The sequence below is a fragment of the Cupressus sempervirens genome, chromosome 3 (assembly GCF_028749045.1).
Source record: "Cupressus sempervirens isolate cs-2001-9-10 chromosome 3, ASM2874904v1, whole genome shotgun sequence".
NCBI lineage: Eukaryota > Viridiplantae > Streptophyta > Pinopsida > Cupressales > Cupressaceae > Cupressus > Cupressus sempervirens.
Window position 1 is genome coordinate 603,231,928 of NC_143120.1, and position 24,592 is coordinate 603,256,519.

The 24,592-nt window shown below is 36.0% G+C and overlaps 1 protein-coding gene across 6 annotated transcripts in view; it reads right to left on the reverse strand.

Annotated features, from left to right (window-relative positions):
- The window catches only part of ATRX (P-loop containing nucleoside triphosphate hydrolases superfamily protein), a 273,756-nt gene that overhangs the window by 27,420 nt on the left and 221,744 nt on the right, over nt 1–24,592 (reverse strand). The window lies entirely within an intron of this gene.

The following is a 24,592-nucleotide window of genomic DNA, read 5'->3' on the forward strand; positions in this document are numbered from 1 at the left end:
TTATTTGTTGTAATTATTTATTTTGTGTTAAGCGAATTCAAACCCAAGACCTCCTACATGAGAGGCTCACAAGTTACCGTTGTGTTGTATGCTCTTGCCTATATTGCTAATAATTTATTATTATTATTATCATAAAATCTTATTTGAGAATGGTGACATTACAAAACCCCTATTGTTGATGAGCTAGGAGGCCCTATTTTAATCCAAAGGGTGGCTGATGTAGAAGGTGCAATCAAGGAGCAACGTAAGGTGTGGAAGATGAAAGGTTGCACCATCACGACTGATGGTTGGACTGATAGGAGTAGAACACTCCTCAATTTTCTTGTCTCCTCATCAAGTAATTGTAGACATTAAAAATTTAGAAGTAGAACTTGTACTTAAGTGATTATGTTTATAAATTACGAATTTATGATTGATCATTGATCATTATACTAATTTGTTTCTTTTTCTTCAGGTGCCATGGTTTTTTTGAAATCAATTGATGCCTCAAGAAAAACAAAGAATGTTGAATATCTTTGTGAGGTAATGGATGAACTAATAAAGCACATGGGTGAGGAGAATGTGGTGCAGATAGTTACAAATAATGCAGCAAATTATGTTGCTGCAAGAAAGCTTCTTATGGAGAGTCACCATCACTTATTTTGGACTCCTTGTGTTGCTCACTACATTGAGCTCATGTTAGAGGATCTTGGTAAACTCTCTTGGATAAAAACAACTATAGAGCAAGGAAGGAGTGTATGCAGATTCGCATATAATCATACATGGGTCCTCAGCCTCATTAAGAAATACACTGACCAAAAGGAGTTGTCTCGTCCAGAGGTCACTAGATTTGCAACCAATTTTCTCACATTCCAATCTTTGCTTGATTCAAAGGGAGGTTTGAGATGCATGTTTGTAAGTGATGAGTGGATTGTGTCATCATATGCAAAGACCCCTGTAGGGACTCATGCAACTGATCGCATTTTTGATGAGGCTTCCTTTTATACACCGATCGCTAGTATTGTGACGGTAATTTTCCTTTTCGTCCTCATTTCAACTTTTTTGTTTATGACATTATGTTATAAATTATTGTTCATTTTTTAACGAAAAAACATAAAGCTGATTGTTTCTCTTCCAACTTTTATAATGATTGCAGTTCATAAAGCCGCTTGTTGTTCTCCTACGAACTGCGGATGGAGGGAAGCCCTCAATGGGCTACATTTATGACGGCATGGATAGGGTGAAGGAGGTCATTCGCTCTTTTTTGCAGGGAATCGAGTTAGGTATGGGCCTATATGGGATGTCATTGATAAATGTTGGCACAATCTACTTCACAAGCTTGTACATGCAACGACCTACTTCCTTAATCCAACATACCAATTCAGCCCACATTTCAAGGCTGATGATAAGGTGTGAAGTGGACCCCATGATGTTGTAGAGAGAATGTCACCTGATTCAAGAGTTGGAACAATTGTAGTCTGTGAGATTGAGTTGTTTTAGAAAGCTCGAGGGGACTTATTCACAAGGGAGTTGTGCAAGAAAAATAGAACAAAATTAATGTCTAGTAAAAATCTTTGATTCTACATGCTAATTTCTAATTCTATTCCCATTTTAAATTGATAAAATCAAAGTTATTGAATTGATTTAAAAAATTCTTGTTTCAGATGCATGGTGGGAGATGTTTGGCACTAAGGTGCCAAATTTACAGAGGATTCCGATTCACATCTTGAGCCAGCCATCTAGTGCATCATCCAAACGTAATTGGAGTCTATTTAAACATATACACTAGATGAAGCAGAACAGGTTAGCAGTGAAAAAAATGAATGATCTTGTCTTTGTTCACTACAACCTTCGCCTTCATCATAGATAGATCTTGGGTACCAACACATTATCGATTGTATTAGAGAATGTTGATCCACATGCAGAGTGAAACACAAAGATTGTTGATCCTATTTTCAGTGATGAAGAAATGGAGTGGGTTGATCAAGTGGAATGGGAAGTTGAGATAGTAGTGATTGTAGTCAAGCAGGCTAGAGCATGAGGAGACAGAGTGTAGGAGTTTGAGGTTAGGAGTGATGGATCCGAGTCTGATGATGAGGATTATGTGGGTGAGGATGAGGATCAGCCTCAGACAGAGGGAGAGAGGATGGCTCTACAGTCTTCCATGACTTATCTTAGGCATACTAGTAGGATGACATAGGCTACTATGAGCCTTAGTCTTCTACTGTTCTTCACTCTAGTTATTTTGATATATATTTTGAACTTTTGATACCATGGATTTCATAATCCCTAAATATTGAAGACATTTGACACTACAGTGACACTATGTTTATTACTTTAAGTTTATATTGTAATTTATGTTGTTCAGTCTTTTTCCTTCAGAAATTTGCTTTTATACTTATATGATCTATGCAAAATTGTGTGTGTGTATTAAGTAGCTTCTATTTATCTCAATTATTGTGTATTTGATGTTAATCGACTAAAAGATGCATGAAAATATCTTAAAATCCTTAAAAATCTATGAATTTCATGAGTTTTTCAATTTTCCAAGTCCTTGTCGAGTCCGGACGCAAAGTCCGAGTCAAATTTTGACTTTCCAAGTCAGAGGCAAGTACAAGTCCCGTAACTATGGATTAAAGTATATATATAGAAGATGGAATGTATGCTTATATGTACAAAGCATATATTTAAATTAGATGTCTAACTATCTTATATTGGAATGGTCTTATATTTATTATTCTTGAGTATTTTATTCATCTAATAAATTGCAGTCTCTCTCTTATTTCTATACGTATTATAAGAGCTATTTGCCTTGATCTTTTCCTCTGAGAATGTTCTTGTAGAAAAAGGGAGATTGATATCAAATTCGGAGGGTGTTTGATAATTCTTCAAATGCAACTTTGGATGAGGAGCTCATATGATTGATATTAAAAGGAGTTCAAAAGTCCATGTGTGTGACTATATGATTTTAATGGGCCTATCCCCAGTGTACACCATGAGGAAGTGACAACTTCCAAATGATTATTATCTATATTTGCAGAAGTTATTGGAAGGTGACAATCTTACAATAACTTAAATCATGATATACATTTTATGTAAATGTTGAAACAAATCATGATAAATTATGTCTTGTAAATCAACAACCAAGTGTTAGATGTCATTCACTTGACAATCTATGACTTGTTTATATAGATATGAGATAGGTATTTGGTAAATATCATGTGTTGATATTTTGCAGGCCATGACCTTATTGAGTACTTGGTGAATATCATATGTTGATATTCTGTAGGCCAATACTCAAAGAATTTGGTGAATATCATATGTTGATATTCTAGAGGCCAATACTCATCATATTAAATGTGATATCAAAATGGTGGATATCTTCCGATCAATGTTATCCTTAAATCTTATGTATATTACCAATGGTGTAATATATGTGTTCATCCTCCCTAGCTAAGAGGGAGTGTTAATGTTTGGTACCTTCCGTTGGATAAACTCATGAGACTAAAATGAATATGTGTGTGTGTGTGTGTGCGTGTGTGAGAGAGAGAGAGAGAGAGATAATATAAATATATAGTTGAATTATAATTGTTATATTAATTAAGTAATAATGAATTCCATGTGTTTACCACAATATAAGAGAGAGATCACTACTCTTGGAAAACATATACCGAATAGGCAATGTTAATACATTTGCAGCAATCTTGATAAATCAGCAAAGAGCCTAATAACTCCACAACAAGGTCCTCTAAACACTAGTATCAACCTACAAGGAACCAATAATAGACTCAATTTATCAAACATGCCACAACTCAAAAATGGGGACACTACAATCTGCCCTACATATAATTGCTTGTCCCCAAGTGATCACATAGCAAAAACAAGCATAATAGTCCACCCGGATCCCAAGGGTAAAATTGTGTAATATCCCTATTGTGTACAACCAACTCCTGTAGCACTAGCACACAAATAATTGATATCAATAATAGAATCATCTGGAAACTAATTGTAGGCACTGATGGAGTAAAGAACTAATCAAAACTCAATCCAACTAAAGCACCAACTCTGGCAACGCCTGAGTCCCAATATAATTGATACTCACATCCAGTTGCACCATGGAGATAGTAACAACCATAGGTGCTTCTGACACAACCACCATCCCCATCCTCTACTGAGTCATCTTAGGTGTGTCGATACTGCAAGTGATCTAAGTTGCAGCTATTGATCCCATCTGCAAAAGATGGTTCTAACCCACACTTTCGTGAAACCAACTCCTCTACCTATGGGTCAAAGGAGAAATGATGAACACTCTTCACTTTGTAATGGCAGTAAAATGATCCAACCTTTGTCAGAGGCTTCTCAGTATCAAACCGGGAATCAAGAGATAGCTCCAACCTTAGACTCCAAACAACTGGTCGGGCTAGATTCTGGGTTAACCCTCACAACAAACCCAACCACAAAATCCCTATGGGCAAGCATTGTAACCAAGGTCTCCACAATCCTTCTCACCAATTGTTGAATATCACGAGAACTCCATATGAGTACCCTTAGAAGCTTTCTATGGTGCCTCCTGCAATACCGAACATTCAAGCAGATACTCCATAAACCACTTTGTGCAGTAGAAATTCTATGAGGACGCATCAACTTGCTTCCCTACAATCTACAATTGATCCCATTGAAACCGTGGCACTGTCAATTTTCCAATTCTATCAACTGTATGAGATGAAGTAATAGATTTGCTTCTAGTGGAAGGAAACAAATCTCCATGATAGCTCATCCCTAAATCACATTATACCCTGCCCAAGTCCTCTGAAGTAGAAAGTGTAGTGTCAGAAACTAGCATTCATCTCTCCATAGAATCCACCACTGCCATGCTGACTACTAGGAAACCTAGTATAGCAAGAATCTCTCTACATTCCTCCATTGATACGCTCATCTCATCTGTCACCACTACACTCATATCAAGTATGGATGTAACTGTATCCTCATCACATCCATCATCTCTATCCATGGAAGTCAACTCTCCACCAACCACCACTACGTGTAACTAAGCTGGATCTAGGGCTAGTGTGGATTGAACATGCTCCAACTCTACAATAAGCTCATCCAAATGTGACAAATCTCTCCTGGAAAGCCAACCGAGTATACTACAAAGAGTCCATAGTCACCTCAATCTCATTGGTGAGCTTAACCACCTCCTCTTCTTTCCCTAACAATGTCCCATAACAAGTGCTACCCCACTCAAAAAGGTAATCCATGTTAGCTACCAACTGTAAATAATTATGCTTCAAGATCTTGACAGCCTCTCGAAGCAAATGAATCTTTCCTAGGGAAAAGCAATTACCTCCATGCTCATTTAACATAGGAGCACCCCAACCAAATACATCTAGCATCTAATGGATAGCATCATAATGCTCAAGAGCTGAAAATATCATTGCTATCACCCAACTTCAATTGTCTAGTCACATGATGTCTCTGCAACCCTTGACTCCTATGTAAGTTCTCTGTCTCGCTAACTACACTGCAATAGAAGATTACATTTGTCCTGCACACAACAAGATCACTAACATCATGTGTATTGTCATCCTCCCAAACATCAACAACTAAGGTACTTCTATTAGGTACCTACCAATACCTCCTTTGAAGAAGTAGAAGTCATTGCTATGTCAAACTCCTCATATCTCTGCTTCCCCATCATGAGTAAGTCCCAGTACACCACAATTCTAGGACCTAGCATCATCCAATAACTGCTCCCAGTCATTACCCAAAATCTGATATGATATATCAGATTCACTGCAACATGAATTGTCAACACATGAAACATCAAAATTTCACACTAGTATCAATATTGTCCAACAAAGACCCCTTTACCTACTGCTATAGACAAGACTCAACATCATCACATAGATCAACATAACCAGGGCATAAATCTACATCACCTAACTCATCTATAACACTCAAACCATGAGTGTCATAACTAGTTAGCTCCATGCCCTAGCTTGTTCCATCTAAGAAGACTAGTGCCTCCTACACTTACTCAACACTATGATGGCTGCTATAGAAATCAGATTTGTCAGTGCTCCTATCCTCCACACAGTCTTCAAAAACAACCCCCTCCTTACGAGAGTCTAAACAATCAGTAGTAACGACTGCATCATCTTCCCTCGCACTATCTGCAACATCATCAACATGCTCACATAAGGGAATAGTGTCTTGACAATCAAACCCTATATCGTCCATATCCACACTATTACCAACTAATGTAAGACTGTCATCAAAGGTAGTTAGCATGTTGTCAACATCTTCTGAAGCACTTTGGATTCCTCAACCTACTAAAACTCAGTGTTGTTGTCGCCGATAGAAAAGACACCTCAACATGTCACAATGTTGAAACTCCATCCTCATAACTGCAGATAAGACTAGTGGTTTCCCCACGAAGCATAGGATCATCTACACCATGAATGTCACCCATAGAAAACTCATTCTAAAGACTTCTAGATGTCTCGCCTGTGAAAAAATCAAGCCTATCTTCCTACATTCTCAATGAAGACCTACTAAAAATGGAAACCATTTATCAAGCTGTCACGTCAACTCTTACTGGATCTGACAATTTTCCTACCCTAAAGGATGGCAAGAAACAGCTTTGATAACACTGTGAGAACCCCAACCAGTTCTAGCTTCAACAAACATCAAATTACTTCACTTTTACTTTGCACGCATCCTCTATCGCTATCCTTAATTTTCAGATTGATAATGATTGCTTGAAATGATTTTAAATGAAGTTTAAATGCTTGCGAATTAACTCACCATTGACTAAGAAAATAACAAGAAGCAATGACAACTACTCCTGATCTTTTCAAGTGCATATATCATAATTTTTACATATAAATCTTCACCTACAATAAAGGAATATTCTAATGAACACTTAATGAAACTGTAAGTAGCTGTTGTAGAAGTTAATTGCAGCAGATAGATAGAGAAAAACCATGTATAGCTCCAGCACTAATTAAATCACAGCTCCCAATGCATAGACCGCTGCCACTAAGTGAAATGTCACTTCATACCAGTCAGAACGTTGCTGCTGAAAGGAAGCCACAACAGCTATACTAAAAATGGCAGCATCAGTATTCACACCAAACACGTCAGGAAGAGATTCACAAAAAATGTCTTGACATATAAGAAACAATAAACCGACTGGGGTTTTAGATGCCCAATCACAGTGCCAAAATTGAAAATACTAACAGAATCAGCACCCAGCAAGATGATAATAGCGGAAATGAATGACGCCAAATTTGCAGCATAAAAATTACCTTCTAAAACAGAGTAGCCACAGACTAGAAGGCCAATTAATTTGCTTTACAACAGTAACAAATTAAAGTTCAAATCAAGAGGAATCAGTCTTGAAGATTCCTCATGCTTCAAACCCTCAAGAAACTTTACAAGTAATTAAAAACAATAGACAAGAATGAATTCCCTTCTCACAAAGCATTGCTTTTATAATAAATAAAGATGACTTTTTCAATACAAATTTCAATTAGAAGCCTCCTTTCTTTATACTTACGCACATAATTGCGTAATACAATTTATCAATTCCCTTTGGCTCCAAAAATGACATTTTCAACTATATTATGATATTTTGGCACACAAGGTCATTATTTCTTGTGCCCAAGATTTGAGACTTTTCAACCTAGTTCCAATGAGCTATGACACTAAGGTGGCCAATATACAATACCAGCAAAAATAGCAACCCCAACATATTTAGTTAAATAATTATAATTCACCCATCTTGCGAAAATGACTAAAAAAGCATCAAAATCGAAATTTGACAACACATGAGTGATTCTGATGAAGAAAGAAGATGAATGAACCTAACAGGGTGACTTACTAAAAATAAACATTGCATCCAACATTCTTGCAGCCCAAACTAGAAGCCAAAAGTAAAAACTAAGAGCATTACTCAACTCCTTTGCCTCAACTAAGCTCATCGGAACCAACTACTGATTTACTATAAATAGCAAGTCCTTATAAACAGAGCCAAAACTCAACATAGGCCACTAGAGAGCCTAATAACACCACAACAAGGTCCTCTAAACACTAGTATTAGCCTACAAGGAGACAATAATAGGCTGAATCTGTCAAATCTGCCACAACTAAAAAATGGTGACATTACAAAACCATATTAAGTGGATGAGGTCCACTAAAATGGCAAGAAGGCCACTAAAGCCAATATATCACAATACTTCAAAGATGTCTTCTTCTATAGTAGTAAGTACACATAAGAGAAGAATTTTAAAAAATTGGGGATAAGTATATGGAATTTGTTAGAATTTGAAAAGATTAATAACCCAGAAAACTAGTGCAAAGAATAAATATCTAAACTATGAATGCAAATGATACAAAATCAAAATAGCAACATAGAGTTAATCTCCAAGAGAGTAATGCAAATGCTAGAAGCAAAATAGCATTAAGAGGATGCAAAAAACAAGAGATGCAAATACAAGCCAGGTAGCATGCTTATATAAGCTAGGAAGAGGGAGGAGGTGGCAACACCAACCAATGAGGAGCAACCATCTATCGGACTAAAGATAGCAAAGTATCTTTCCAAGATAGCTAATGGATGCTCACATGTAGGAAGGTGACACCTCACAACCATTCACCTAATAAGACATGCTTTATTAACCTAAGCAAGATTATTAAAAGTGTAGGAAAAACCTAGCAGAATAGGAAAAATAAAAAACTACACTAACACCCCCCCATAAGTGAAGCTTAGGTGGATGTAGAAATGGGTCCCGGCAAGTCAAGCCTGATGAGGTACCCATGAACATAAGATTTCCCAAAAGAGAGAGAAAAGAGACCCCCAAAAAAAAAAATCAAGACACGGAGTGAGAGGAAGAGGCCCCCCCAAAAGATGAAGCATCCCGCACCCCCAGCAAAGCTCGCAAATGAAGGAACTTGTTCTCAGTGAAGGGTTTGGTGAAGATATCAGCAACTTGCTCCGAAGTCAGACAATAGCGCAGGTCAATGACATGACCATGGATGAGCTCCCAGATGTAGTGCATGTGGACCTCTATGTCTTTGGTCTGCTGATGATGAACCGGATTCCGTGAGATCTAAATGGCACTCTGGTTGTCACAAAATATGACTGATGGCCATCTAATCTGGATACCAAACTCAGTGAGAAGATGTTGAAGCCAAATGGCCTCAGTGGCGGCATTTACAGCCCCCTGATACTTAGCCTCAGTAGAAGATAGAGCAATAGTAGATTTCTTTTTGCTCGAACAACAAACAGGACCTGACCCAAGTGAGAAGCTATACCCTGAAGTAGACTTGTGATCCTCAGAATCACCTGCCCAATCTGAATTTGTGTAGCCCACCAAATCAAGCTCAATACCTGCTGCATAGTGAATCCCACAACTATGAGAACCCTGAATGTAGTGAAGGATCCGTTTGGCTGCTTTCCAATGCAACTAATGGGGCTCCTGCATGAATCGAGAGACCATGCCTACAGCATAGGAGATGTCAAGTCTCGTATGAGTCAGATAAATGAGACTCCCAACAAGTTGGCAATACAAAGTGCCATCAACAAGTGGAGAAGAACATTGAGCCTCAAGTTTGACTCCACAAAGGAAGGGAGTCGGAGTAGGCTTATAGTTAGCCATATGAAACCTCGAGAGTAAATCTAGAGCATACTTGGATTGTGTGATGGTGATCCTAGAAGGAGATTGAAGGATCTCAATCCCGAGAAAGTAATGCAACAAGCCCAAGTCAGTCATCAAAAAACTCTATTGAAAGGCCACTTTGACAGCCTTAATGGTGGGTGAAGAACTTCTTGTGATCAGCAAGTCATCAACATACAAAACCAAAAATAGAAGTGAATCACCCTGTTGCAAAATGTAGACATTAGGATCAGAATGGCACCGAGTGAACCCAACTAATAGAAGGAAGGAGTCCATCTTGGCCTACCAGGCCCGAGGAGCCTTTTTGAGGCCATAGAGAGATTTTCGAAGACGGCACACAAGTGAAGAATCCTGAAGGAAGCCCTGTGGCTACTCCATGTAGATCTCCTCATGACGGTCACCATGAAGAAAAGCACTCTTCACATCCATCTGATGTACTTCCCAACGATTAGCTGCAGCAATGGCAAGAACAATTCGAATGGAATTCATTCGGGCAACTGGCGCAAAAGTCTCACAGTAGTCAATCCCAGGAACCTGGGAAAATCCTTTGGCGACCAAGCGATCCTTGTGTTTGTCAACTGACCCATCTGCTGCAAATTTTGTCCAACAGATCCTCTTACATCGAACACGTTTTCTTCCTTTAGGAAGAGGGACAAGATCCCAAGTGTGGTTCCTCATCAAGGAACTATACTCTTCCTGCATAGCTATATCGTACTCAAGAATACCAGAAGCCTCATGAAAGCACTGTGGATCTGAGGCAGTAGCAATTAAGACATGTGGAGCATCCTAGAATTGTGAACGAGTTCGCCTGGTGTCTGATGGATCCCCAACCCAATCACCTGCAAACTGCAAGGTCTGTCTAGCCCAAAGTGGATAGGAAGATGGAGAATCTAGAGGGGAATCATTAACCTTTGAATGATGACTAGGAGAGGAAGGAGGTGAGTTCTCTGAATCACTTTTTGCATCAGAAGTAGAGGTAGAAGACTGTTCAGGTGAATCTGACTCATCAGAAGATCTGTCATGTATTCGAAGTGACTCTAATGTCAAGGTAGAAGGAGTTGGAGAAGTGATAGAAAGTGAGCTTGAAGATCCCTCTTCAAACTGAACACTCCTCTCAATGAATAACTCATGTGTAGTAGGGTGGAGCAACCGATAACCATTCACACCATCAGGATAACCTACAAATATGCAAGGTCTGCTTTGCGGATCCAAGGCCTTACGTTTCTCTGTAGGAATGTGGGCCCATGCAAGGGAGCCAAAAACTCGAAAGTGCTTAACTAATGGTTTTGGACCGCTCCAAGCTTCAAAAGAAGTAACTCCCTTGAAGACTCGGTGAGGAACACGGTTCTGGATATAACAAGCACAGTTAATGGCTTTTGCCCAATACTGTGGTGCAAGAGATCTAGAGTGAATCATACAGTTTGCCATTTCCTTCAAGGATCTATTCTTCCGTTCTGCAACACCATTTTGTTGAGGATTGTATGGAACTGAATGTTGTAAATCAATCCCCTCTGAAGTGCAAAATCTTTCAAATCGATGGTTGACACACTCACCACCATTGTCTGTGCGCAAAACCTTGATGGCTTTCCCAAATTGCTTTTCTACAAAATTTTTGAAGTCTTGAAAATGATCAAATACCTCTAACTTCTGTTTGAGAAGGTACACCCATGTATATCGAGAAAGGTCATCAATGAATGAGGACATAACGGGCCCTGCTAAAAGAAGGATGTTGAAATGGACCAGCCAAATCACTGTGAACTAACTCTAGTATCTGTGAAGCTCTCCATGCCTTACTTTTGTCAAACTTTTCCTTAGGATGCTTACCAAGAATGCAACCTTGGCAAACACATCCTGAGAATTGAACTGAAGGCAACCCTGTGACCGTGTTCTGCTAGTTGAGCTGATGCAAATAGCGGAAGTTAAGATGGCTAAACCGCTCATGCCATAATTTACTCACATCATTAGAGTGAGTGAGCAAAACAGATGGAGGAGGATCACGAACAAAGTGAGAAAACAAATTGAGTCGTGACTGATGATCTGCTCTCCCAACTGCAACTACAGAATCACTATGCAACTCAAGTATCTCCACTGAATCAGGACTGAACTCAACCCGCTTGCCTAAACCTATGTGAGTGATCTAGTATATTGATAGGAGATTAGTTGATAATGAGCATACGCAAAGAACATCATGGAATGTGCCATCCCCCACATCAACAGACCCTCTCCCACACACCTCAATAGAAGTGTCATCACCCATCAAAATAGAAGGCATAGTACATGGCTCCAAGGATGCAAGTTCTTCCTTAGATGAAGCCATGTGGTGCAAAGCACCCGAATCAAGAACTTAAGTGGATGGTGAGGAAGCAACTGCAACAAGAGCCTTGCCCTTTCCTTTCCCCTTGTTGTTTTCTTTTACCTTGTTAGACTCTTCATTAGAACTTTGTTTGATAGACTCAAAAACACTAATATTATTCTTCTCAAGAATGTATGTCAAGTGATCAATTTGTTTCTTCAAACATTTATGTTCATCATGACTGAGTCTTTTACAATAGGCACATTTAACCTTTTCTTTCTTAGGCTTATCGCCCTTAGAGGATGAGGTATCAATAGTTGCTTTTGAAGCAATTGGTATCTGATCCTTCTTTTCCTCACTATTATTTTGTTTCTCATCCTTAATATTGTTGTTACTACTTTGTCCTTTTTTTTCTTTTGTGCCTTGGTTGGTTGCTAAGGCATATGACTTAGAGAACTTAAGAGTGCCCATCTGAATTAGCTTGTCCTGTTCTCGAGTGAGATTGACAGCAAATTCATCTAGAGATGGCATGGTGAATTGAGTACCAAGTGCACCCCTAGTAGCATAGAAGATAGAGACAAACACAGAATATTCTGAACTTAGCTTACAGAGAATACTAAGAATCAATTGTTCAACTTTCTTTTCAATTCCACATTGTTTTAACTGCAGCCTTAGTGATTTCAATTTGGTGTAGAAATCTTAGATTGTGTTGAAATTGCCTGGACTTAAACTAATTAATTCATTTTCCAACATATGACCCCTCATTGAATCTTGTGTGCCAAATAGTGTTTCTAGCTTTGTCCATACTTCATTTGGTGTATCCAAAGACTCAATGTGAAATAGCAAATTAGGAGAAACAGACAAACACAATGTTCCATATGCCTCATCACATTTGTTAAACCACTTAGGCTTATCTTCATCTTTATTAGGTTCAGTTTCAAGTCCCATAGTTATCCTATTTAATCCCGCTTTCCTTAAGTGAATTGTCATGCGTGATTTCCACTCAAAGTAATTGTATGGAGTTAGGATGAGCATATTTGTTTGATCCATAATGAAGAAATGCTAAAAAGAAGAGAACCCAACCACAACAATGCCCCCCCTTTTTACTCAATCAAAGAACCCCCCCCCCCAAAAGAAATATGATTTGGCACTTTATTTTAGTGTGTTTACAACTACCACTAGAAATAAATACTTAGTGGTCTTGATTTCAATGCATTACAAACCCTCATGAAGAGCATATGTTGAAAGTGAAACTTAGGCACAATAATCAAGGAAACAAATAGCACCATTGTGATCTACTCGAAAAATCATGCACTTTCAAAAAAAGAGTCACCTTGATATGAGGTCGTATGAGAAAGTTATGATCCTCCGAAGTTTCCAAAACAAGAACTGTGACTAAGAATCTGCAATTTCTGAAAAATTTATGCATGGAAATCAAAAAACAACTCCACTAGTGAATAGAGCACAAAAAATAAGCCAAGGTCATAACAAGAATCGTCAAAATCGGAGTCTGTATGAGCAAGAACGAGTCATTTGAAAACAGCATTCAAATTTGCGACTGCCAACAGAGAGGGGTACGGCTGTAGCTTTCCACACTCGATCCTGCAAAATATATAGATTGCATGCAAAATCTAAAAGATACCCAGATGGTTTTTCGAGGCTGTGAACAAAACTCAGAAAGCGTTTTTCTTGCTGATTTACAGAAGATGTTGTAGTGTAAATCAGACGTCGTTAACAGTAAAAAAACGGCTCCAAAAATCAAGAAACGACCCCAGCAACCAAGATATGACATGCAAATGCTGGATCAGCTTCCTAAGTCCATCAATGACATGCTGGAACCTGCAATACTAATTGAAAACTCCAAATATGCAAGTTGGTTGTCAAATTTGAGATTGAAACCCTAGAGAAAAACCGTTTTTGTCAAAACTTTTCTGATTCTCAAGATCATCCAAAGATGCAAGAGAAGAGCATACTTCGTTTTTCAAAAAACTACAATAAAATTTATTTGCCCCCCCCCCCCCCGAATCTCTCAAATAAGGAAACTAAAATCTACTCTTGCACATAGAAAAGCTCTGATACCATGTTAGAATCTGAAAAGAATAATAACCCAGAAAACTAGTGCAAAGAATAAATATCTAAACTATGAATGCAAATGATACAAAATCAAAATAACAACATAGAGCTAGTCTCCAAGAGAGTAATGCAAATGCTAGAAGCAAAATAGCATTAAGAGGATGCAAAAAACAAGAGATGCAAATACAAACTAGGTAGCATGCTTATATAGGCTAGGAAGAGGGAGGAGGTGGCAACACCAACCAATGAGGAGCAATCATCTATTGGACTAAAGATAGCAAAGTATCTTCCCAAGATAGCTAATGGATGCTCACATGTAGGAAGGTGACACCTCACAACCATTCACTTAATAAGACGTGCTTTATTAACTTAAGCAAGATTATTAAAAGTGTAGGAAAAACTTAGCAAAATAGGAAAAATAACAAACTACACTAACAGAATCTACTTTTAATAAATTCTACATGTATCATTTTTAAAAAAAAATGAAACGAAAAGTTATGCAAGGGTTATGCACCTTTAAAGAATATCAATTATTGAATGTGTTGGGTGGATATTTTGCAATAGACAATTTTGCGAAAATCTAGTTGCAAAATAGGATGACGAGCCACAACGTATGAGACAAAGTGCCCCCTACCTTAAACGGAAGGCTCCCCCTTCTCATTGTTCCTTGGATCAACTCAAGGAAAGTGAGAAGTTGAGAGATTTGAAAGGGTATTACCAATATTCTTTCCTCTTAGCTTTCAAGAAAGAATTCACTTATTCGTGGAGCAAGTAATGGGCAAAATGAAACCTCGAACTACACTTCTATCTAAAGTTGTAAACGGTGATACTGATAAACCAACACCAACTCAAAGGCTAGTTGAAAGCGTACCAATTTGGATCTAAGCACGGTCTTAATCTATGCTATAAGAATGATCTTTACAATTGGGGCACAAAGACTTCTAGAACTCGAGGATTCTAACTATTTTTATGAATTAAGAAAGAGATACAAGCCACAGACAAAGCTCCTAGTCTATATATCTCCACAACTGCTCCCAGTCAAAGTTTCACCTCCAATTGCTTCCTAACTCTTTATACTTTATTATAAAGAATGCAAAAATACATGAATCAAATATAACAAATGCAAATTGCAGTCAAAGCTTTTAAAATAGTACTACACAATCAAAGTTATGCTTGTACAATTTCTCCAGAGCTCTCTTGCATACAAATAAAGATGATTTTTACAATGAGGGGATACTCCTTTATATAGGCAAAGGAATTGAGAAAAGGAAAAAGTGGGAGCAACTCAACCAACTTTGACCTGGTGTAACTAACAAGAGAAATTATTGGATTACATGTCATAAAGACATGCAAATCATATTACATGTAATTACAAAATTTCATGCAATACATCCTCTCTAACTACATGCATGAAAAGAAAGAAGAAGACGGAGATAGAGGGAATAATCCTAACAATTATTTTGAAGAACCTTGCATCTATCAATGCAATCATGCATTGTAGGAAGATTTGAGATGTCCATTGATTTTAATATGACCTCAATCCTAACTGTATCAGTGTATGTTGATCTTACAGTCTTATAGTTTGCTGCAATCGAATCCTATAGATGTTTTGTCACTGATTTATATGATGCAAATCTATTCATTGTTTGTGAGCTAAATTCCTAATAATCAAGTTCATCATTGACTCTATTTGTGTATTCTGAAGTCATTTCTTCAACTACAACCAAATTATCATACTTGATGAGAACAATACATCCTATCTGTTCCAAATTGCATATAAGCTTTGTCTCAAACATCTGATAGTGTTCCAAGATTGTCTGCAATTTGGTCAATAGTTTTCCCAGTGTCTCTTCCTTGTGTCCCATAAGACCCTAGCATCTGTAAAACATCTTTGAAGACAAATAACTTCACATGCCACCATGCCATCTAAATCAGTAATGGCTATTTCATCCCAATCTACCAAAAGTCCTTTTAGAGTGCCGACTTTTTTATTCATAGAAATAATCAATTCGTGTATGGTTTCTTCAATTTCTCTAATGCGTTCAAGAACTCTGACCACAACTTTGATGACTTGCACTCCTTCTGAGACAACTTCTCCAAACCAAGTTTTGGCTACTTCAATAAGTTTTCTTTCCTTAAGTGTATGGGAAGTACTAGTCGTACGCTGTGATAACTGTTGTTGGATAACCTCATTAAGTTGAGTGACCTTCTGCTTGAGCTGATTCTTCTTCTCCCACAACTCATGGTTGCTCTTTGATACATTAGCAAGAGCATCATGAGCATCTTGTAGACAACCCAACCGTGATTGCTTACCAAGTTCGATTTAGTGAAATTACAATCCGAAAGGTTAAATTCTTCAGCCAATTTGTCCACCAATGGTTCAACAATCTCTACAAACTTGGTCTTATCGGAATCAACTATGATCCTTGAAACAATCTTACCTTTCAAAGATTAAGTCTTGGTTTTCTTAATAGGAAGATTATCTGGAGCTAGTACAACCTTCCTTCTCTTCATAGTAATCTTGCCCAACCAAGCATGGAAACTAAAACCTTCACTTGATGAATCAAGGACAATAGCGACCATTGACATTGATCCTAATTGTATTTATGTGGTAATTGAACATGCTTCAGTTTGCACTGTTGTACCAAGAGGTACCTAATGAAAAAAAAATTTCATGAATGCTTCAAAACCAATTATTAAAGTATCAAGTTGGAAAACTTGACTTTCCGTGAATGTTAGGAAATGTTCAAACATATTCCCCAAATTGTTGCACTACTCAATTGCGAGAATAGGAGGAGCCACTAAAGACATAGGAAGCGCCAATGTGTTCACCTCCGAGGCAAGAATGATAGATGTGAAAACGATAGAGAATGAATCCATATCATCATCTATGACACCTAGAAAAGGTGTTTCCTGAATGGATGGACCTTGCTAATTTATTGGTGGTTGGGTAGATATGATAACCTCTCCTTTCTCTTCTTTACTTTCTCTTCAAATGCAATTTCTTCTTCAACTTCTTCCTAAATTGGTGCTTAAGAGGGCTTTCAAGACGACTTCGACCCCTTTCCACCTTTCAACTTAAACTTAAGGGATTTAGAAGGAACAGATGAAGATGCACCATCTTTACTTGAAATTTCTAATTGCGATTTCCTTCTAGGTTGTCCAAAACTACCACAGTCTACCCCGAGCTTAGGATTCACCCTTTTTAGGTCTTTGGTTTTTAATCATTTGTTGTTATTTACCAAGATAGATTGAAATCTATCAAAAATGGATACGCCTTCTTTTTGTTGCCACTATATAAGACACTGCTTGTCTAAACCAACACAATGGTATTCTGGGTCAAGAATATTACCATCATTTTCATTCTAGAGATTGGATGAGAATTTCCAGCATGTTAGGATCTATGATCTGCTACAAAGTGCGTCTACAGTAGTTCATTCTCATGATATCCATCTTCGTGCACAAGTCAATCCATATGTCCTCTATGGGATGGACATGGGTGAACACTATCTTGATCATTGAGTGCATCCCTCAATAATCAAAATCATACCTACCCTTGAACCTCTTTAACATGATAAACTGAAGTTTTGCCTCCATATTCTTTGCCTTGTACACTGTATTGATCATAAACTAACCAATCACCAAGGGTTTGGCTATAGTGATACCAAATCTTGGCCTATGTTGAGCATTTTGATATGATTGCATTTTCATGAGTTGTCTAGCTAATTCCATTAGTATGATCTTATCTATAGCATATCTTGGCGAAGTATATGGCTTTCTTTTGAAATAGCCAACTCTCAAATAAGTGAAAGTTGGAGGCTATAGAAAAATAGAGCCAAACTGAATAACCCTATTCCAAGCTTCATCTAACACTTGATTATTAGTTGTTTGTCAAACAAACACCGGAAATATCCAAAAAATGCATCTTGGATTCTCCTGTAGTGATATTTGCTATGTGACTAGGTGATTTGATCATAGTAATCCTAGATAGGAACTTGTAACCGATCTCCTTTGATGGAAAGACTAGAGAAAGATCCCATGGATGCAGCTATGTAAACCAAGTAGGACTTCATATAGAATGGTGTTGAGGTTCCTACATTAAGCAACTGCTCACAAATAGCAATACTAATAAGTTCTCCACAAAAGATAGGTTCTTCATTATCAAAGGTCTGGAGAATGAATTTATACATCCAAGGCTTGAAGTCACTAGAATCTTTGAGACCGCATATTCTGCTAAGAAGAGTTATCAAGTCTTTGCAATTTGAATTGAAGTTTGACCTATCAATGGTTCTAGGCTTAGTTACCAGATTTGTGCCCTAGAAGCCAAATCCAGATTTGGATCTGATCTGGATCCGAATCTGTGGTTGGATTCGTTCGGATTCTTCCAAAAAAAATATTATTATTATTTACTTTTTTTGAATTTATTTTTTTCTGATTATTTTTTTATAATTTTTATGGATTTGATCTATAGATTCATACCATGAAATGATTTAGTTTTAGAATTATGTATATTTCTCTCATTTTTTAGTATATATAATGCATAAATATATATTTATATAAATATATTATATATATATATATAAACATATACACATCCTCCACGAATCATAATTGGGAAAGAAAAAAATTATGAATCCACAGATCCGATTCATGTACCCGAATCGGATTTGTTTCACAAATCAGTAGCTAAGGTTCTACGCCATCTTGAAAAATTGTTTCTTCTAACCTTTAACCAATATGCACTTATATATTTCTGATAATCTACCCTCTTTTCATTCCATAACTCCAAAGACTTATCCTTTGACAAGTCTACGCACCTTGCATTTTGAGAAACTTTAAAGATTTGTTCAATAAACTCTAGGTCAAGGCTAATGATAACCTTTCCATCAACATTTTTCATTGTCTTGGTCTTTGGACTGCAATGTCGTGCACAACACAAAACAAATTCTAGTTCTAAGGCAACCATAGCAAAAGTAGGCACCAAGTGAATATTACTCTTTTTGATGCATTTCATTTCATGAGTCGAAGCAGATTCAACCCTTTGCGAGAAATGAGTCATGTCCACGTGCCCGATCTCCGTGTTAGAAGCATTATCAAGAGGTGATCAAACTTGCAATGCAAACACATGAGCTAACTCTTTCTCGTATTGGTACTTCATCTTTCCTTTGGATTTCGAGGATGAAGACATATCTTGTGCTATAATATGAAAATTTCAAATGTGAACACATCATCAGAGGATATTGATTCCATAAAAACATCAATTCTGGGACAACAACAGAGGACCTATGAAGGGCAAAATGCTCGAAGTATGAATCAAATACTCAAAGATCTTCTATGATAATCTTTGAATGGCATATGCAAAGGTTGAAATCTGTTTCAAGGAGATAGAAACATGTTGTAATATCCCCACTATCAAAGACAATAATACTTGCAAAACCAATGTTAGAATTTCTACAATAATAAAATATATTTCACTATTGTACCCTCTATCCTAACCCAACCTTAAAGACATCTCCACATTGGGATCAATAAACCTCTTGAGGATCCTTAGATCCCCGGTTACTTCTCCGTCTTCTATGAAGTGTTCCCTTTAAAGTCCTTCGGTAGAAGAGGCATTCTCTATCTAGGGCCCTTGACACATGCATATGTTAACATCTACGGAATATTCCGGCCTTATAACCATATTAAGATCACTCTCTTCCCAAAGGAACTCTCTTGATCTTAAGCTATTAACCATATTAAGATCACTCTCTTCCCTAAAAAGGGACTCTCTTGACCTTAAACCATTAACCATTAAGTCATGTGCTCTATCCATTTCGAATTAAATCTTTACATATACATATGCATATGCATAAATTATCCACAAGTATGATTCATTAATATAAATAAATTTTCAAACATAATTAAATAAATATAATACATAAACATACCTTTCTTAGCTTCTTCTTTGCTTGGTCCATGTGGCTCTATCATTAGTTGGCCCTTCCACGAATTAGTCCTTCTAGATTATCTCAACTCTATATTTACATTCTAAAATTCTTCCTTTTCTAATTATAAAGGATAAAATATACTTTTTTGTTTCTTCTTTTCCATGAGTCACAACCTTTCATAATACAAATCCTTTGAAAAGTCACAACACTCCATGGTTATAATCCTTTCAAAAAGTCACAACGCTTCATAACTAAACTCTTTTGGAAAAGTCCCAACACTTTATAATTACAACATTTTTGAAGAGTCGTAGCTATTCATAATTATGACCTTTTCGAAAGTTCACATCCTTTTAATATCATTGATACCTTTTTAGAAAGTCACTTCTTTTTTTTCTTCATATTATTTTCCTCTTCCATTTTTCCTTTCTGAACTCCTATCTTCTCCTTCTCTTTTTCCCCCCTCTCTAAAATAAACTCTCCTCCCTTTTATATCTTAATTTTAAGGAGTCATGTCTATTTGTTAAATATCTCTTGAATTATCATTAGATTTAGTTAATTCATCTTATTCTGTTTTATATTATTTATTTACTTACTTATTTGTGTTTATTATTATTTGTTATTAAATTCTATTTAGAAAGTTGACATACTTTCTACAATATTCTCTTGTATTTAATTTAATTTCTTTATTTATTCATTTTAATTTTATTAATTTTTAATTATTTCAAATATCATATTAAATATTTCATTGATAATATAGATTAAATAATAATTATTTCCTATTTTTATATTTTAGTATTAGTTTTAATCTAACTTTATTATCATTATTTATTTACTAATGTTGTATTATCTAATTATTATTATAATTCTATCTTAAAATAGGGATATGACACATGCAAGTGAAGGATAAGTACTTATATAAGGGCCCGTTTGGTTGTTGGAATATAAATTAAGCATTGGCATTCAGAATGCGGGCTTTGGGACTCTGGAACTCGAAATCCAGATTATGATTAGGGAATCCAATTTGGGACTGTTTGGTTGACCAAGAATTCATTGTGAGAATACAGATTTCCTCCGTTTGATTGCACATTGTGGAATTGGAATACTAGCCAAAATAACATGCAAAATATTATCATCAAGTTGTAGCATTATCATCATGCAAAAAAATTCAATACTTATTTGGTTTGTTGAAGTCCAAACATTTTTAACAAGTATAAAAAGATTAAGTCATGTTGAAAGTAAACATTATCATAAAGGATGAGGACGAGATTGTACTAATGGATACTAAAACTTTTATGACTCTTGCTCTATAAAAAAAATACCATTGATTATAATTCACATAATTACTGATATGAAATATGTATATTGTTCAAGTCTCATTGAATGAATCCGAATCACAAGAATTGATAAAATAAGAGTCAGAAACATCCCATTAAAAATATATATATTTGTAGAGATCTAATAAAAAATTTGATCATCACAACATTCAAACTCGCAAGTGCAAAGTCTAAATTTTTATATTAAATTTTTACGAAATCTTACCTGGAAACATTTTTACGCCAGAAAAAAAATCAATAGAGTAGATTGTTTTTGTCCTACATACAATTCATTTAACTGAGAAACAATGTATGTGAAAAAGTTATTTCACCAAACTTTTTTGTAGTAACTACTGAGGTGGATCAGGTGGAAAAAGCCTGATAAATTACTCAACAGTGGAAAATATATGAGCAAGTAATAGCAAAAAATTTTCCCCCCATTTAAAAAAATTAAATTTAAAAAATTAGTGCAAGAAAAAGTGCCCTCAAATGGGCATCCGGAAGTCAAACCCAATCAAATTTTACTTTAGTTGAAATCCTCATTTTAAAAAAATGGGATTTAAAATGGGAATTAAAACGAGAATTCCAAATAACAAGTATTTGAAGGAATTTGGAATCCTTGTTTTGGGGGTCAAATGGGGATACTGGATTCCACTTTTTTCCAATTCCAATTTCGATTGTGCGGACCCAAACAATGGATTAGAATTTTTTTAGAATTCTAAATGCCAATTCCATTCTAATTCCAGCTACCAAACGGGCCCTAAATGCTTTGAGGAATGAAAGTGGGATGCATGGGATTGCGTGCAAATGTTAACTTTTGACTTTAAAAGTGTGACATGTAGTCAAAATCAAGTACTCTAGATGTCATTACATGTAAAGTGATTTACATGTAATCATGACTTCATGCAATCATTCAATGAGATTTGAAGAATGAGATTGTGTAAATGCAGATGGAGAGTGAGATTACATGTAAAATCAGATGGAGGATAGAATTACATGTAATTGCTCTTGGAATGTAAATGCATATGAAAGGAATGGAAGCAATGTGCCTTGGCAAGTGAAATGATACACTTGCGTGAAAAGGTGAAAATGGAATGAAGGGAAATATACTTAAGTTCTTGGGAAGGAACTTGCAACTTCTTCAACAAGAAGAAAAACGAGAAAGCAAGCAAACAAACAATGAAAGCAATCACAAAACAAACAATACCTTTGGTCTTATACTCAAACATGCCAACAAGCAAGTTATTTTCAAGTGCAAATTCAAAGTTTTGTGTCTGGGAAAAACCAAATAGGTGAAAAAGGAAGTTCTCATCATATTTTGAGTAAAAAAGCACTTTTCATGGTATACCTTTGAACAAGTGTGCGACATCAAGCTAAAATATGCAACAAAATAGCAAGATAAGCATGAATTAATGAGCAAGATAAAAAAATGCCCACTTGGAGATCAAAGAGCCAAAATAGCGAGATTTATAGATTTGAAGACCAATTCTCCAAATCCAAATTCACAAACAACTACTTAACTTCCTCCACACTTGCAAGTAATGGATATTGATGAGCATTGAATGGTCGTTTTTGGAGAGATATACCAAAAAGTGTGACCTTTTGCTGCTATTTCATGAAACATTTTTGGGAAAACCAAGCTTCAAGCTGTTTTTGGTAAAAAAACGTAGTCTCTTGCTGCTATGTCACAAGTTGCTTTTGCTATTGACAGGGAAAATTGTGTTTAATGAAAGCAAACACAAGGTTTAAAACAGAAAACCAATTTCCCCTTGAACCAAAACATGGTCAAAAAGTCCCAAATTTGGGCGTTTTCCATCATAACGTGCCCTCAAATGGTCATAAAATACATTGTTTCTTGCAAAAATTTGAATGCCAAATGCATATGCATTCAAATGCCAAAACGACCCTAGTTAGAAGAATTTCGACCTTGGAATGGATGGATCTGGAGATTTCAACCAAAAACATGTTGTTGAGGAGCAAATGCATGGAAGTTTTCCCTTCAATCTTCAAAATTGGGTTCCGTTATTGTATTTGCATATGTTTCCAAGGCAAATTGCACTCTATAATGGAGATTGCATGTTTTAAAATGCATCAAACTTGACTCTTCATGCAAATCGCACTCTAGAAGTACATTTGCATAATTTAAAAACTTGTATTTTGGCTTCTATGTGCAAATCGCACTCTTGGGAGGGCATTACATGTTCTAAAAACTTGTTCAAACATGTTCATAGTGCAAAATCTCACTCTTTGGAGGTCATTGCATATTTTAAAGAGACTCCAAGATGTAAATCGCATTCTTAGAGGGTCTTTGCACATTTCAAAATACATGCATTTACATGTTTAAGTGATTAAAGATGTCCTTTTAGTTCAAAACTATGTTCTCTAGAGGCATTTGAATATTTTCATGTAAATGGGTTAAAAGATGTCTAAATAAACAACTTAAGTGAGCAATTAAGCACATGTCTAATTAATTTTTGAAGAAATATTACTTAAATGGGTCAAAAATAACATTTGCATAATAGAATTAACATATTATAAGCAAATATCATTTCAAAAGTACAATTTAACTTACATGTTTTAAATGAAACATAAAGTTACTCCAAAAATAAACCAAACTATATAGTTAATATAGTCACTTAAGTGAAAAATTGAAAGCAACTCAACTTAAAAATATAACATAAAGTGATTTTATGTTATATTTTTCAAAAAATGTATGTGAACATTAAAATATAACGTGATTTTTTAAATCATGCAATTACACCTACAGAGTCCACTTTTTGGGCACTAAAATAATCATATCTTTTGATTGCTCGGTAGTCGGTCCAATTAAGCCCCAAGATAGATCGAATCGAAGGGAAAACCAAAAGCAATGATTTGAGAAAAAAAAATGACCAAAAGCTTGCAAACACATTCAAAAACGAGAAAAATGACATTGAAGGCTTCAAAAATCAAGCACAGGGCCAACAAACAATAAAACTAAATTGACGAAAGCCTTCAGTAAAAGAATTTGTTTTATCAATTAGGGTCGACTGATAGATAAATGTTATTCAAACAAATAATGAACTAACTCAGAGAAAAATGAAACTAAGTTGAAAAAGTTACATACTGTTACCTACATTTTGTAATGACAAAATGCTTTAAAAAATTTAAAATAACAATTTAAATTATTGAAATCAATGTTAAATGTCAATGAAAGCAAAGATAGATAATATTGATATTTGATGGTCATTAAGATAAAAGCAATTTTTTTTAAAAATTAATCATAGATATCGGCAACTACAGACTCGAAGGGTAATATCCTTTTTAGCTGTGGTACAAGGTACTCAG